The sequence below is a fragment of the Rousettus aegyptiacus genome, unplaced genomic scaffold (genome assembly GCF_014176215.1).
Source record: "Rousettus aegyptiacus isolate mRouAeg1 unplaced genomic scaffold, mRouAeg1.p scaffold_m13_p_4, whole genome shotgun sequence".
Taxonomy (NCBI): Eukaryota; Metazoa; Chordata; class Mammalia; order Chiroptera; family Pteropodidae; genus Rousettus; species Rousettus aegyptiacus.
Window position 1 is genome coordinate 21817397 of NW_023416307.1, and position 14397 is coordinate 21831793.

Sequence of the window (14397 nt, forward strand, 5' to 3'; positions counted from 1 at the left end):
CAATAATCTCTCAATTCCAACTTGATTGGAGCCTGAACCCAGTCTCACCCGAAATTAGTTTTCAAATTCAAACACAATTAAAAACAGATGTTTCCAAGTAGACTGCAAAGGGCTGTGAAGCACAAATCAGGTTCGCTGCCTTTAGAACTGGCTGAATCTTCTAGGTATCTGTAATCAACAAGAAAGGTTGAAGAACTAAAGGTTTTTCTCGGAGTCTGCTGTTTTTCCCTTCCACCCCAAGCCCTCCAAATATTTGGAATGTGGGCCTTTTGAGGACGTGTCTTATAATTTGCCAGGCTGGACTTTTCTGCCTGATTCGCTTTCTAATCTATTCCAGGTCAAGACAAACTTATGTCTTGGGTTAAGCACTTAATAATTCTTATTATTGAGAATTAATTTCTACATATAGAGAAAGGGCTACAAGAAAACTTGTTATTCAAAAGTACTAGAATATTAAAGATTCTTGACAGAAAGTTTTATTTAGCACATGCTTTAAAATTCCTTCTAAAGCTAGACTAATAATAATTCAGGAAACATTAATGTTCCCCACCCCCCCTTGAATTAAATCCCTATTAAAGTTTGCATGGTTGGGAAAGGGTGAGGGGAGCTTACTTGTGGACAAATAGTACCCACGAACTTTAATGCATTAAAATGGATTCATACGTTCTTCTAAGATGAAAAACATATGTCCAATTACTGTGAGATTCACCATTCCTTACAAGTTCAGAACAGACAGTCCTCATGTCCTTGTCTTAAAATGAGTATGTCTATTTTCAGAATAATTTTCAGCATTAAGTCTGGTCCACCATTTGCCTTTTAATCTCCTCTTTTATCCCTGGAATCTTGCATTCCTGGTACACTTTATCTTTTTTTGTGTGGAATAATATCCCTCAGAAATCTTTGATGCATTGGTGAATTAAAAGAAAAAAATGAGATGTAAGTGCTTGCTCTATTTGTCATTTTTAATATGTTGTGAGCCCCTTGATTTATGATTAAGCATTTCTTGGGAGAGGAGAATGTTTAAGGTGGTATTTTGAGCTCCATTTAAGGCAATTTAGTTGTCATCAGGCCTCCTTACCCTATAACCTTGGTAAGACCTTGCTTCATAAATGGGACCCAAACAATTGCCTTGTGTTTCGAGTAGACAAAGCCTTATGGAAATGATACTTGCTAAGTGTTTTTATTGGACATCTGGGTAAGAGTTAGCCTTTCTCAGACCAGTCACAGACCACAGCTAGTCTGACTCCTACACCCTTGGTGGCAGTTTCTTCTCTTAGAAAACTCTTTTAAAAATTCTTTTAAATTGAGAGGGAATAAGATTTAGATTTATTTTTTTCCCCCCAGATTCCTGCTTTGATTTCTGATTCAGTGGCTGAAATTAAGGGTGTTTCCTCCATGCCTTCTTCATCTTTGTGTCAAATCTCCACATTTACTGCCCCTCCATTCTGTGGCAGCGTACCCCAGCATCGGGGGGGGGGGGGGGAGGAATCTCTATAGCCCATGTGATATCCATGTTATACCAGGAGGTTGTGGCTCTGCTAAGGAATGGCAGAGTGACTTCAGGCCCTGAAGGTGCTAAGTTGACTTTAGTCAGCTTGAAAGAATGACTAAGATTGTCTTTGTCTTCAGCACTTTCTCTCAACAAATCATCATGATCTGAACTAATGTTGGATGCTCAGTGGCACTGAACCCCCTCATTGCCTATTTGAGTCTAGATGAGAGGAGAAGTTAGTATAATTTCACTCCCTTTCTTAGTAGCAAAAATTATCTTTTGTTTAAAAGAAAAGCAATGAATACGATATCCCTTGGAGGTTATCAGCAGATGAAAGATCGAGGCGCTCTCTGTAATATTTTTCATGACTTGTAACGCAATATAAAAATTTTGTTTGGAAAGTACTTCAGCCATGAACTTAATTCTAGAAATTCCTGGGCCAAAGGTAGAATATCTCTTAGATAAGAACTGCCAGGAAGAAGGTTAGGAAGTGACTCAGACAAATATGAAGTAAGTAAGTAAATAAACAGAGGAGGGGAAATGTTCAGAGTATTCAAAAGATGATTTTTTTTTCTTGTTTTAAATTAAGAAAAAATGCCCATTCCCCTAAAGAGAATGGATCCACACGTGATTCGGGGTGCTGACAGGAATGACGCATTGTCCCAGCAGGCCGTACCCTCCCTCTTTTTATTATTGCTCTCCCGAGAGTTCTGGGCCATTTTAAATGTGAGGATTAAGAAGTGTGCATCCTATGGAGGTGCTCAGTTAACTCCTTCCAGTGAGGGCGCTCCCCGGAAATCTTATCGAACTGAATTCTCACACATGTCCTTGCTGTACCTCGGTGTCACTGCAAAATTGAGGCGATATAGATGTCACTGGAGTGTACCGATGATAAACAGTGTTTTTAGAATGTTCAGACATTTGAAACAGCACCCAGTGGACGAGCAGTTCTACACACGACTTCTCAGACTTTGGCGGAAAGGCCCTCGGTGAGTCCGAAGAGGTAGCATGGTCCTTGCTTCAGCGACGCCTGCACCAGTAGTTACTGGAGCGCTGCACGTGCAACCAACCAGAGCTGAAGAACTCTGCCATAACCAGCTGCCATCACTTGGCACCTAAGTTTTCTGGTCGATAATGGAAGGAATTGAATTTCATCTTTGATAGCCTTTCCAGCTTTAGAATTCTTTGTCTATACTCTCTACTCGACTCAAGAGGTTTTTTTTTTTTTTTTTTTATTTGTTCATTTTGATTTTGCGGGGTGTAGGACATAAAGGAAAGCAAAGCAAGTCAGAGGAGTAGGTGAGGAAGGCAAAGATCAGGAATGAGAAAGAACTTGGAGAAGAATGAAAGGAAATAGGCTTATCGATAAATAATGGGGTGAGAGAACCGTGGAGGCGGATTAATTTCCTGTATCTCAGACTCAGTATGAGGGGGAAATAGCTGATGATTTGCAGGGTAATTCTATAAGGAGTGTCGGAGTTAATAATCCTTTAAACTTTTTACCTTAAGAAAAACATACTCAGTGACTGCGCAGTTCATGCCGCCTTGCAGGCAGAGACCACATCAGATGGCCCAGTTGGCGGTGCTGGCAGGAGTCTCACTGCCGGTCAGTGAGGAGGATTCCACACGCGCAAGCTGCCGCCTCCCTCCGTCCCTGGTGCGCGAGGAACACGTTTTGTCGCGGCTCTTTGGGCGCAGGCGTGCGCTTATGCCTTTTCTTTTCTGCAGCATGTTCACAACATAACTTTCTGCTCCACAGGTCCACTGCTAACACAATAAAGAATGCTTTTCCCAGCAAGGTTTTCTGCACTTGGCTATGTTTTAGCTGACCTGAAAATCTGTGGGAATTACTATGGCCGTTTCTAACTTTATTCAGTAGTCAACAGTGGTTCTTATTTCTTTAATGTGCAGGATAACAGAAACCACTCAGGTGTGTTCTGTGTGACACCTGGTCTCTGAAAGCAGACAGGTTGAATGGGAATCAGGCCCTTTCCTTTGTGGGTAATTGTGAAATGTTTCATTTCCTAGGGGCCTATAACATATTGATAAAGCATGGAGCGAACTTGTTCTGGAAAAGATTGCAAAGCATTTTCAAAGCAGAATTGCCTGGTGTTCGCAGCCTTTCTGGGAACATTGGATCAGACGCTGCGGAGTGGACTGATCTGTGGATGTGGGTATGGCCGGGAGGGGGCCCCAGTGCAGGCCCTCCCCAGGCCTTCGAGGTGATGGGACCATGCTAACAACTGCAGCCACTCCCCAGACAGAGTGTTTCAGTTTAGGACTTTGAGGTAATTGTCCTAAACTCTTTGTTTGGAAAGAAACATTATTTCTCAAACCTCAGGTCTGTCAGCTGCTACCTGGAGCTTAGCAAATCCTATGGTGGGCTCTTGTAACTTCTTTGTTTATGAAAAGCGCACCTCAGTACAATCCCGCTTTGATATAGCAGCTGATTTAGGACGGTTCCTCTTAACTTATACACAAGGGATGGAGAGCTGAATAGCTGATTGGAAAACTTACATAAAATGAAGAGTGTTTTTTTTAAAAAAAATACATACATACTATAAACATTTGCTTTTAACCTAACATATGAAATTGTGTTTTTATTCAGGAATCATTTGATACAGGTGGGCACAAGTCTTTACTTTGAATCTGGGTCTGATATTGGGGTGGTCTTTCATGAACCACTTTTATAAGACATCATCTACAATTCTGAGCTTTAAAGTTATGGCTTCATTAGAGTAGACCAAGAACTTAAAGACACTGGTAGAGTAATCAGAGGGTAGAGGCCTCCAGATCGTAATTGTTACTTTCCCCCCTGACATTTACAGTTGTCTCACTGACACATAATTTAACGGTACTTTTAGGAGCTCCCTTTTGGCAGACTTTTTGTTTCCCTATAAACGATTCCTTCCCTTTGCATTCGTATTTCATTGCTTCCCATAATATTTATTTAAATCGTGTAAATATTTTAAGTCCATCAGGGCATAAACAGTTTGGGGGTCAAAAACAACTGATTCTTGGTGAACCTACAACTCAACTAGTCAGAGTAGAGTCCCACCAGCTGCAGAGAAAGGCATACTCCCTGTCGGCCTTCAGTATTGGGGGCAAGGAGTGTGTGTGTGGGGGGGCCTACGGAGGGCGTGCGTGACCACTTGTCTGCAGAATTTGTAAGCGAGGTTCTGTGAAGCAGCTTCTACTCTAATAAATTTTCACCATGTACAGTACAGTGTGACAGTTCCCAGCTGGGGAACAAATAGAAGTCCAGTTGCTGCTAAGTGTTATGTGCAACAGAGACAATCAGCACCAAGGAGGAGCGATCACTTCTGGTTGAAATGAGCGACCGAAAGGTATAAGTTTATATGTTGAAGTGCTAACTCCTAGCACCCTAGAAGGTAATTGTATTTGGAGATAGGGTGTGTAAAGAGGTAAATAAATTCTAATGAGATAAAAAGGTGAAAGGATTCAGAAGCACAAATTGGCAGTTACAAAAAAAACTCATGGGGATATAAAATACAGCATAGGGGATACAGTCAATAATAACTATGGACGATGTCAGATGGGTGCCGGGCTTAGCGGGACGGTTACTTTGTAGAGTTACATAAATCTTTAATCATGAGGTGGTATACCTTAATCTAATATAAGATTGTATGCCAACTGTAACTGAAAAACACAAAAAATATGTTTAATAAACAAACAAACAAACAAACAAATAAATAAATAAAATGAGATTGGTCGGGTGGGCCCTAATCCCAAATGACTGGTCTCCTAATAAGAAAAGGAGATTTGAACACAGACACTGACAGAGGGAGGATAATGTAAAAACAGGAAGAAAATGGCCATCTAGAAGCCAAGGAGAGAGGCCTGGCACAGCCTCTGCCCTCACAGCCCTTAGAAGGCACCAGCTCTGCCAACACCTTGCTCTTGGACTTGTAGCCTCCAGAACTGTGAGACAACATATATATATCTATTGTCTAAGCCACACGGTGTGTGGTGCTTTGTTACGGCAGCCCTAGCAGACTCATACAGGGGCCTTCATGGAGCAGGGAGCATCTGATGTGGACTTGAAAGGATGGGTTGTTTATCAATAGCCCAAGATAAGAAGAAGGACATTCCAGGCAGATGGAAGAGCAAGAACAAAGGCTTAGAGATGGGCAAGTATCTGAGCTATAATAAGACCGTTTGGCTAGAGGAGGGTTGCTACAGAGCAGCAGGAGAAGAATAGGCTAGAGAAGGCAGGTCAGATGCTCAGGGCGTTGAGGGCATCCGTGGCAATGGGCACTCACCGAAGGCTTTGGAGCAGTGACAGGGTCAAAGCAGCATTTTGGATACACTATTTTGTATAAAGGTGTCAGAGAAGGCTACCTGGCACCTGCTGAATTTCCTCCTGTCTGTCAAGGGTCATGTTCACGCCCTTGGGAGTGACACTGCTCAGGAGTCAGGTGAGTGGAACGGGTGGGAGAGAGGACTCACTGCTACCTAAGAGCAAGAGAGTGTTGCTGCCCTATTAAACTTCCATCTTTTACCCATCTCAAGAAAAAAGAGACTTGTCAGGCTTTTGGACATGATTTGCTTCTTGATTGAGCAGGGAGTAGATGATGTGAGTGGCAGAATGCAGGAAGCATGCTTGGCTCTGGGCTTCTGATAAAAGCCCCGTCCCAACTCCTGAGGGGCAACTAGGCTTTAGTTTATCTTCGGGTGAAGCAATGCTTGTCACACTGAGGTGTTGAAACCGCAACATTTTATATTTCACGCAAGACTTAAAAGGCTGTTTATCTGTATATAGTACTTCTGAGAAGGCCTTTTAAATCATTGGTGCTTAATAAATATTTTTGAATAAATGCAGTAGCGACCACTTTCATGGCTTTTGATAAATGCTTTTGTAGCCTGTTGCGTTAGAAGAGGTTTCTCAGACCTTTGTTAACACTAGTTTTCTAGAGCCTTGTGCCATTTTTAAAAATGATTGTCTAGAAAAGACTCATTAAGAACAAAGTCCCAACAGAACAGATTCTGATTTGGTAGGTCTGGGATAAGACCCGGGTATATCTATTTATAGAAGTTCTGTGGATGATTTTGAAATACATCTAGGGTTGAACAATCACTGATCATATTCAACTTTTCAAACTTTATAAAGGTTGAGCTACAGATGGATTGGCAAGGTTCAATTCGCTACCAAAGAATTTTAATCCTTATGACTCTAATTTTATCAAACTTTATTAGCTTATCTAAAAAAAAGATCTTTGCCAATCTAGAATTCAAACTAGTGACTTCAATACGGTGACTTCTAAAAAGCATCAAGACCTAATTTGAAGAGATTCTTTTTCCTTCCTCTCAATTCCCTCAAACCAACTACATGATAAAAGACAGAAAAATCTATTTATCAAAACAAATTCCTGCCCAGAACCACACCCAGCTAGTTCCAATTAAGCTTAAATGCCAAACTCTTTATAAAAATATTGCAGGTGGGAATACTGTCCATGAACTTAGGTGTGCAAGAAATAGAACTTTATTTTTCTATAACTCAATTTTTATTTCAAGATCCCATTCGAGTAGGTGGCAAAATCTTAGTTTTAGTCAATAAAGAGTATTTTCTACCTCCTTCCCAGGGGCTGCACTAAATTATTGTGAATTTAAACAATGGTATAAGGCATGGAGGTAGAGGGGGTGACAGAGAGGTTGTCCATCGGATCTGAGTCATCACATGTTTTCTGCTGGCATCACTGAAATGTCCTCATTCCTGTCTGGTCCTTACCACTGCCCCTTATACCCCACTGATTTAAGTCTCTACTAATTTCCATGCATTGCCTGAGCACGAGAGGAAGAGTCTGCTGCTTCTTCCCCACCTTGCGCAGAGGAAAACTGTGTAGTTGCCTCTGGCAAATTTATGTTGATACAAGAGGTAGCCATTTCAAACCTGGGACCTTATCACTCCCCATGAATGGTTTTCTTCCATTCTGACGTGTTTGTGATTGCAGGCCCCCTCTCTCAAGGTCCCTGGCAGAGACTCCTCACTATCCACTCCCACCCCCCGCCAGTATAAGGAATCTTTTCTAATCTCTGAGCCAGCAAGCCTTGTACTCATGTAATCAAGCATTCTCACAAATCTGTTATATTTTTTTCTGCACAAGCATTCTTTTAGTTTTCCTTTAAGGGTTGGATTTTGAACAAATCAAAGAAAATGCCTTGTTTTCTTCTTAGGTCCCATCACTTGTTCCCCAAGGCAATAAGCGCCCAACTGAAAGCATGGGGGTGACACTAAGAAATAATGGAAAGAGGAAGTTAGACCTCCTCGGAAATTTATTTGGTTTAGCAGTGGCTGCAATCGTGACCAAAGCCAGAGGATCACGAGCTTTAGTGATGAGTTTAATGAAGAGCTTTGAAGAATGCTGGCACAGAGCTTGGTGAATACAAAGCACTGAGTTAGCCAGAACATCTTAATGTATAATAGATGGAGAATATAAGATATTTACTTTAAACACACTAAGAATTCAACAGCAGGGTTGAGGTAAAGGGTTCTTTTTCATGTTTATATTTATTCTGTATCTTGTTATCATTAAATCATTCTCTGACTAGTTTGCAAGAATTTCCTCAGAGAAATACTGACTTTAGATTTTATTGTTATTTTCTATGGACTATAACCTTAATCTCAGAGACATGCTTGCTTGGAATGGAAAATTGCATTTACTCACTCTAAGTTTGTGAAAGGAAATTGAATTCGATAGAATGTTTATTGCTAGAAATCAAGTTCACTCACCTAAACTTATAATGTACACGCCAGCTCTGCGGCCTCTCTAACTTCGTTCTGTTACTTCGCTCCTATATAAGGCCTTGACTTCACTTAGTTAAAAAGCATTGAGACCTTTACTTAGCTTTCTCCCTCTAAGCCTATTTGAAGAACTCTAAGACCCTCACAAGAGTAGTTTTAAAGAGCAGTATGAATTGAAGTTTTTCTCCGCTAATGAAAAATGGCAATACTAAAGAAAAAAACATTGATTAATACTTTTCACTATTATTCTTCTACAAAAGTTTAGATATCTTTCTAACATCTATTAGTGGTAAATACACAATTTCGGAGTGATACCATTGAAAGGGACATAGAGCAGGGAAAAGATGAAGAATTAGAATACTGATATATTCAGTTTCCTAGGTCAAGTGCCCAGTTCTGTCTTCATACCCAAGGTGCTACTGCTCTAGAAGGAATTAACTTGGAAAAATTTATTCACATGAATGCACTAGTTATGTCCTGTATTACCTGTGCTCCCCCCACTATTATATGTTTCATGAGGGCAGAAACTTGGTCTATTTATTGTATTTCAAGATATCCTACTAGGAAAAGGGTAGGCAGTCAATAAATATTCACTGAAATTTTTTAAAAAAGGAATAAACAAATGGATTCTCCTAGGGTTCTGGGTAGGCTTTCTCTCTATATTGTTAAAAGTATGCTTAGAAAAAAATGTCAATTTAATGCAAAGGTCGTTAGAGTGGTTGGCACACCAGCGTTAGCCATGGCTGTCCTTAGAGCAAGAGCGCTTCCCTAAATCCCTCAAACCCCTCACCTTGCTGGTCTGATACCAGAATCTTATGCAAAGCTGCTCTGTGTCTACCCATTTGGAGTAGATGGGCTTGGTCCCTGTGTCTAGTAGGACACACTTGCACATTTGCGAACGGTTATTTTCCTATGAGTAGTTGATGTAGTTTTGGTATATGGATGGTCAACGGAATACATAGGTGGAGCTGAAATCTGAATTGACAAGTTTAAAATTTATTCTTTCACTTTCAAACGTTTAAAAATTATGGAAAGAAGAGCAGTAACTCTAGCCTTTTACCTTTTCATTGTACTACAGCTCTGAAACTAGGAAGATAAGCCTAATTTTTTTTTTTTTTATTGGAGGGAGCAGTACATGCACACTCTCGTATGTGTGCATTGCTGTTTGCTTAATAAAATTTTGAAATTAAATTAACATTGATGATTTCACAAGCCTTCTCTAAGTACAGAACTTCACATCATTTCATGACTAAGAAGTTGAGCTCCATAATCTTTAGTTTTTGTTTTGTTTTCTAACATAAAAGGTAATTATAATTTGGGGGGAACTTTGAAATTTTGTAACATACTATATCTGTGGCACTTTTTAAATTCATGACTAAAGAATTTTGGTTGATAATTATCACATGTAATTATAGTTTATTATGACTTGTTATTACATTTAATTTTAAAGATCAAAATGTTCCCATTATAATATGTTGCCTACCATCAATACCTCAAGTATGCGAGGTTATTTTGGATCATCCAGCTATATGCCAGTTGCCCTAAGTACACATTTGAAGTGGATACAGGTACAGTTGCCAGAAAAGTTCCAAAAGGGTGAGCTCTTTTAGACTTTAGCAGATTTAGTTTATCAAACTTTTCATGAAATATTGGCAAGACTCTACAAGTTGGTGTTCTGTATTAAGATGGAAAAGGTATTCACTGAAATTGAAATGTAAACATTGGGTTTTAAAAAAATAATATTTCTGTTACCAATATTCTCCTTCCAAGAACATTTCGACTTCAGTTATTCAAAGTCTCTATCATCTGAAAGAAGATTGGATTGTCACTTCTGGGGAACCTGTGCTCTTTATATGCTTCATTTTCATTCAGATAAGTGAAATTAGCATATCTAAGTATTATATGTATTTATACCATGTTATAATGAATATTTCTAAATGGATATTTTTATTATAAGTCACTTCAAAGATTTACCTTGATTCTTGACACTTGCAATTTTGTTAGGTTGATGTATGAATGGTATATGACCATAACATAACTATGATTTCTATATTGGCTGAATCAAGTAGGGTATATGAAAGCAATTAAGATTTCTGGGACATTCTACACTGAAATGTATAGAAAGAAGAAGAAGAAGAAGAAGAAGAAGAAGAAGAAGAAGAAGAAGAAGAAGAAGAAGAAGAAGAAGGAGAAGAACTTCCTGTTTTCCAATAGTGTGGTGGGTGTAAGGTACTTAGCATTTTCTTGGCACATTGTAGGTCCTCAATGAATGTTAGCTATTATCATTATAAACTATAGATGCTCCTGTTATTTGGCAGTTTTTATCTTTCTCTTGACTAGTGGTGGTACTTTGCAAGTAATATGTCACACAATCTAGAAAACTAGAGCTAAAAGGAATGAGTCGATCTCCCTCCCCATTTTACATATGAGGACATTGAGACTGCCAGAAGTTAGATGATTTAGACAAAGTTATACTGGTCAAGTGGAAGGTCTGAGACAAATCCCTGACTCTCAGTTTGCTATGACTTTTATCATCCCAGGTCCAGGAACTTTCAGACATGTAGAGCCTACAGGTGTTTCTGAGCAAGGCCTGCAGCACTGTTCTTATTTAAAAACACCAGGGAAGAACGAGTTTGGGTTAAACAGCTCACGAGAAGAGGGGAACATCCCACAAGACCAGAGAAAGCTCTACATCTGTCTGGGACTGAATTTTCAAGCTTGAATTTTTTTTTTCAACAGCACAGTCTTTTGGAATCACTTGATTTTTGGTCATATGGTGGAGGAGCAATTTATTGATTTAAATGAATAAATTTCCAAAGGTCTATTTCATCTTTAAATTCAAGTAAATTGAATAATAAGTCATCATGAATCATAAACACAAAGTAATGCTGCCTCGTTCAATTTTTTCACCCTAAAAATGTGGGTAACAGAGATTTTCACATCCAGCATTATTTCTGGAAAAATATTAAGTTAGCCAGTGCTTCTTATAAAGAAAGTTATTTCCCCCACTCTGAAGAGATTTGATCTAGAGAAACTGAGGGCCACCGAGACTATGTCCTGAAGTTGTTTTTTCTTCCATTTTTGTTCCCACTGTGGTTCAGAAAAAAATGTAAAACTGTTTAAATTTTGGATATTCATTAGTCGCTCTATTTTTAAACCAACACCTTTTCAGAATATTCTGTAACACCAAGGGAAATTAAAATGTAGTATTGTTCCTGCTTTTATACCTTGGTTTTTGGAGTTAGATTTAGAGTTTTTCTTTTCAAGATACGTGCTAAGTCCTCATCTGACTTCTCACTTGGGCACAACAAATTAAGACAGAGACTAGATGACCAGCAAATGTTTCTCTGATATTTCAGGGGACAGCAGTACCTACCTCAGGGCCTGAACATCATTCTCTGTGAATTTAGGTGCAAAATTCAGAGAGCTCTAGGCAAGGCATGGTTGAAAGAGAATGATAAGGAAGATATTTGAGTGTTTTGAATTTTTAATTATCTTATTTTGAAATTAGAATCATACAGGTGGCTAGTTTAGAGTGGTTTGCCTTGGCTTTTTGGTTAAATTTTTGTTTAAAAAAAAATGGAAGAAATTTACTTTTGCTCACCAAACTTCCATGTGGCCCAGTTTGGGGCCATACAATAATTTGATTACAAAGTCACATATTAAAAAAAGAATTCCCAAGTGGAATTTGTTGAAAACAATGGGTAAAAACCTCCAACAGTCTACTAATGCCAGGATACGCTGTAATAATTGGTAAATATCTTGTCATATGCCCTGTAATGAATGACTGGTAGAATAAGTTACTAAGTCTGTTATTTTTATTTTTTTGTCTCACAAACTATTGACACATGTTAGAGAAACACATGCTTCCTATTGTTTTCCTCGTCTTTTAAAATGTTGGTGTATGTGTAAAAATAATGACAGTCACAAAAAATGGCAGAAGGACCCTGGGATTTTATTTTGTATTTTAAGAGTATACCCTAGATTTCCTAGATTCAACCAGATTCCAATTTCTGCCACTTATATTATGCTTGGTAGGTCTCATCACTGCAAAAGTGACTGTTGTATTCCTTTGAATTTGGGTTCTATGAATCTTTTAAATCAATTTTTTTGACATTGCAACCATTAGTCTCCGTATTATAAAGAAAGGGAAACCCAATGTTTTCTTTTAAGCTCTACCATTTTTATTGTTAGAAGTACCTAAAAATGGGTTATTATTTTTTAATCTGCCTTTCGACCTATTTCCTGAAAGTTAATGTGAAATGTTTATGAAATATTGCTGATGCTTTTCTAAACCAGATTGCTGATATAGCAACTTCTCCTTTTATACACAACTTTCGGACCCTTAAAAAAAACAAACAAACAGAAGTATAAACAATATCTGAGAAAGATGGCATCAAGAATCAATAACAGTGACTATTAAAACAAGCCTAGCCTAAAGTCACCACAAAATTGGAGTAGAAAAGTAGAAGTGGCTTTAATTTTCAATCAGCAGACACTTACCAAGGGCTTGTCATTCACAGAGGACCGAAAAGAACTGAAGAACATATGTCACTACTTCTGAGCATCTCTAAGTGAGGGCTATAGAACAGCTGCAGAGAGCTATAGAACTGTCATCAAAAATGCAGATTCAAGGCCCCACCCCAGAACCGTTGAGTTAGAACCTCTGGGGTGCAGCTTAGGAAACTGCACTGAGCAACAGTCATATGCGTTAAACTTTTAAAATAATTAAGCTAGGAGCTGACACTTTCTATATGGGGAAACAGACTTGTTAGCAAATAATGCACATTCTCTAAAGCCAGGCGGATGAACTGAGCTGTAATAAAGTTGCGAAACCTTTTAAGACAGAACAAATCAAGAGGAGGACAAGGAACATGGTTCTATATATAAACCCCTCCTGTGGTTCTACGGGAAAAGGTGAGGCTTTTTTTTTTTTTTTTTTTTTTTAATGATTGCAAGGACCTTGTCAGCTTACAATTCCTTATTTTTTACACCTACAGTACCTGGTCTTCCTATGTGGTCTCCCATCCAAATACTAACCAGGCCTGACCCTGCTTAGCTTCTGAGATCGATGGAATTGGGCTCATTCAGGGTAGCACAACCATAGACAAGACAAGGCTTTATCCAGGTGCAAACAGCTTATCATCATCAATATTAAGCAAAGTCTGAAAAGTTAAACTTTATAGTCCACGGAGGGTAGTAGATATCCTGGCATCCCTGCCTGGGCATTTGCACTCACTCTGGTCCACATGCTTCTCTTTTCTATCAGCATCATTGTCAGACTGCTTCCTCCAGGCTAAAAAAAGGATCTCCCCTTTCTATGCCAAAGCCCATGGAAATGAGAGAGTAGGAGAAGTGGAAAGGGAAAAGTAACTTACCATGTATAATTTAGGCTTGCGGGTAGCATGGTGCAGGTGAATGGAGGCCTGGTTTCTTGACCCAGTAGTAGCTGTGTGATTATTGGTGCAATAATTCCTCAGAGCCTCGACTTCATTCCCCGTGAATAAAATTTTCCATGATTCCTCTGCTGCATTTTAGCTCTGAGACTGATTTGATTTGCAAGCGTCAGTGTCTTATCTAATTGCATGGTTGTTTAGACAAGGGAAGCCTGGAATCTCACTGGCCTTAAGCCTCCCTTGTAATCTAGTCAGGAATTGATATGTCAGCATCAGTGTTCCCTGCTTTTGACGGCATAGTGGTTAAGAGAAAAGGCTTTTGAACCAGGTAATAATCCAGTGTCAGCCCCTGCTCTGTCACTGACCTGGAGTAAACTTCTCCCGGCCTCAGTTTCTTCATCGATGAAAGTGGAACAAAAATACTCATCTCGCTGCACTGTTGAGAGTACTAAATGATATTTGTAAATCACCAGCTCCATGCCTAACATATACGAAGGACCCCGTTAAGACCAGTGACTACTATACTTCAAAGCCACAGAATCAGAAGGACTGCAGACACCTAGTTCTTCCTTTACGAACTTCTGTCTTAGAGGAGTGCCTAGATGAAACCGGAGGGGCCACTGTCTCTATCAGTTACAATTAAAAAAAAAAAAAACATACCGTGTAACTCGTCGTAGTGACATACCCCACATATTTGACATCTGGAGTGGATGACTTTTTAACATTCTCTTCTTTATACGATAAAA

The 14397-nt window shown here is 39.2% G+C and overlaps 1 pseudogene; it reads right to left on the reverse strand.

The window, feature by feature from the left end:
- Positions 1-13246: 13246 nt before the first annotated feature.
- LOC118602078 lies at positions 13247-13364 on the reverse strand (annotated as a pseudogene).
- Positions 13365-14397: the final 1033 nt, after the last annotated feature.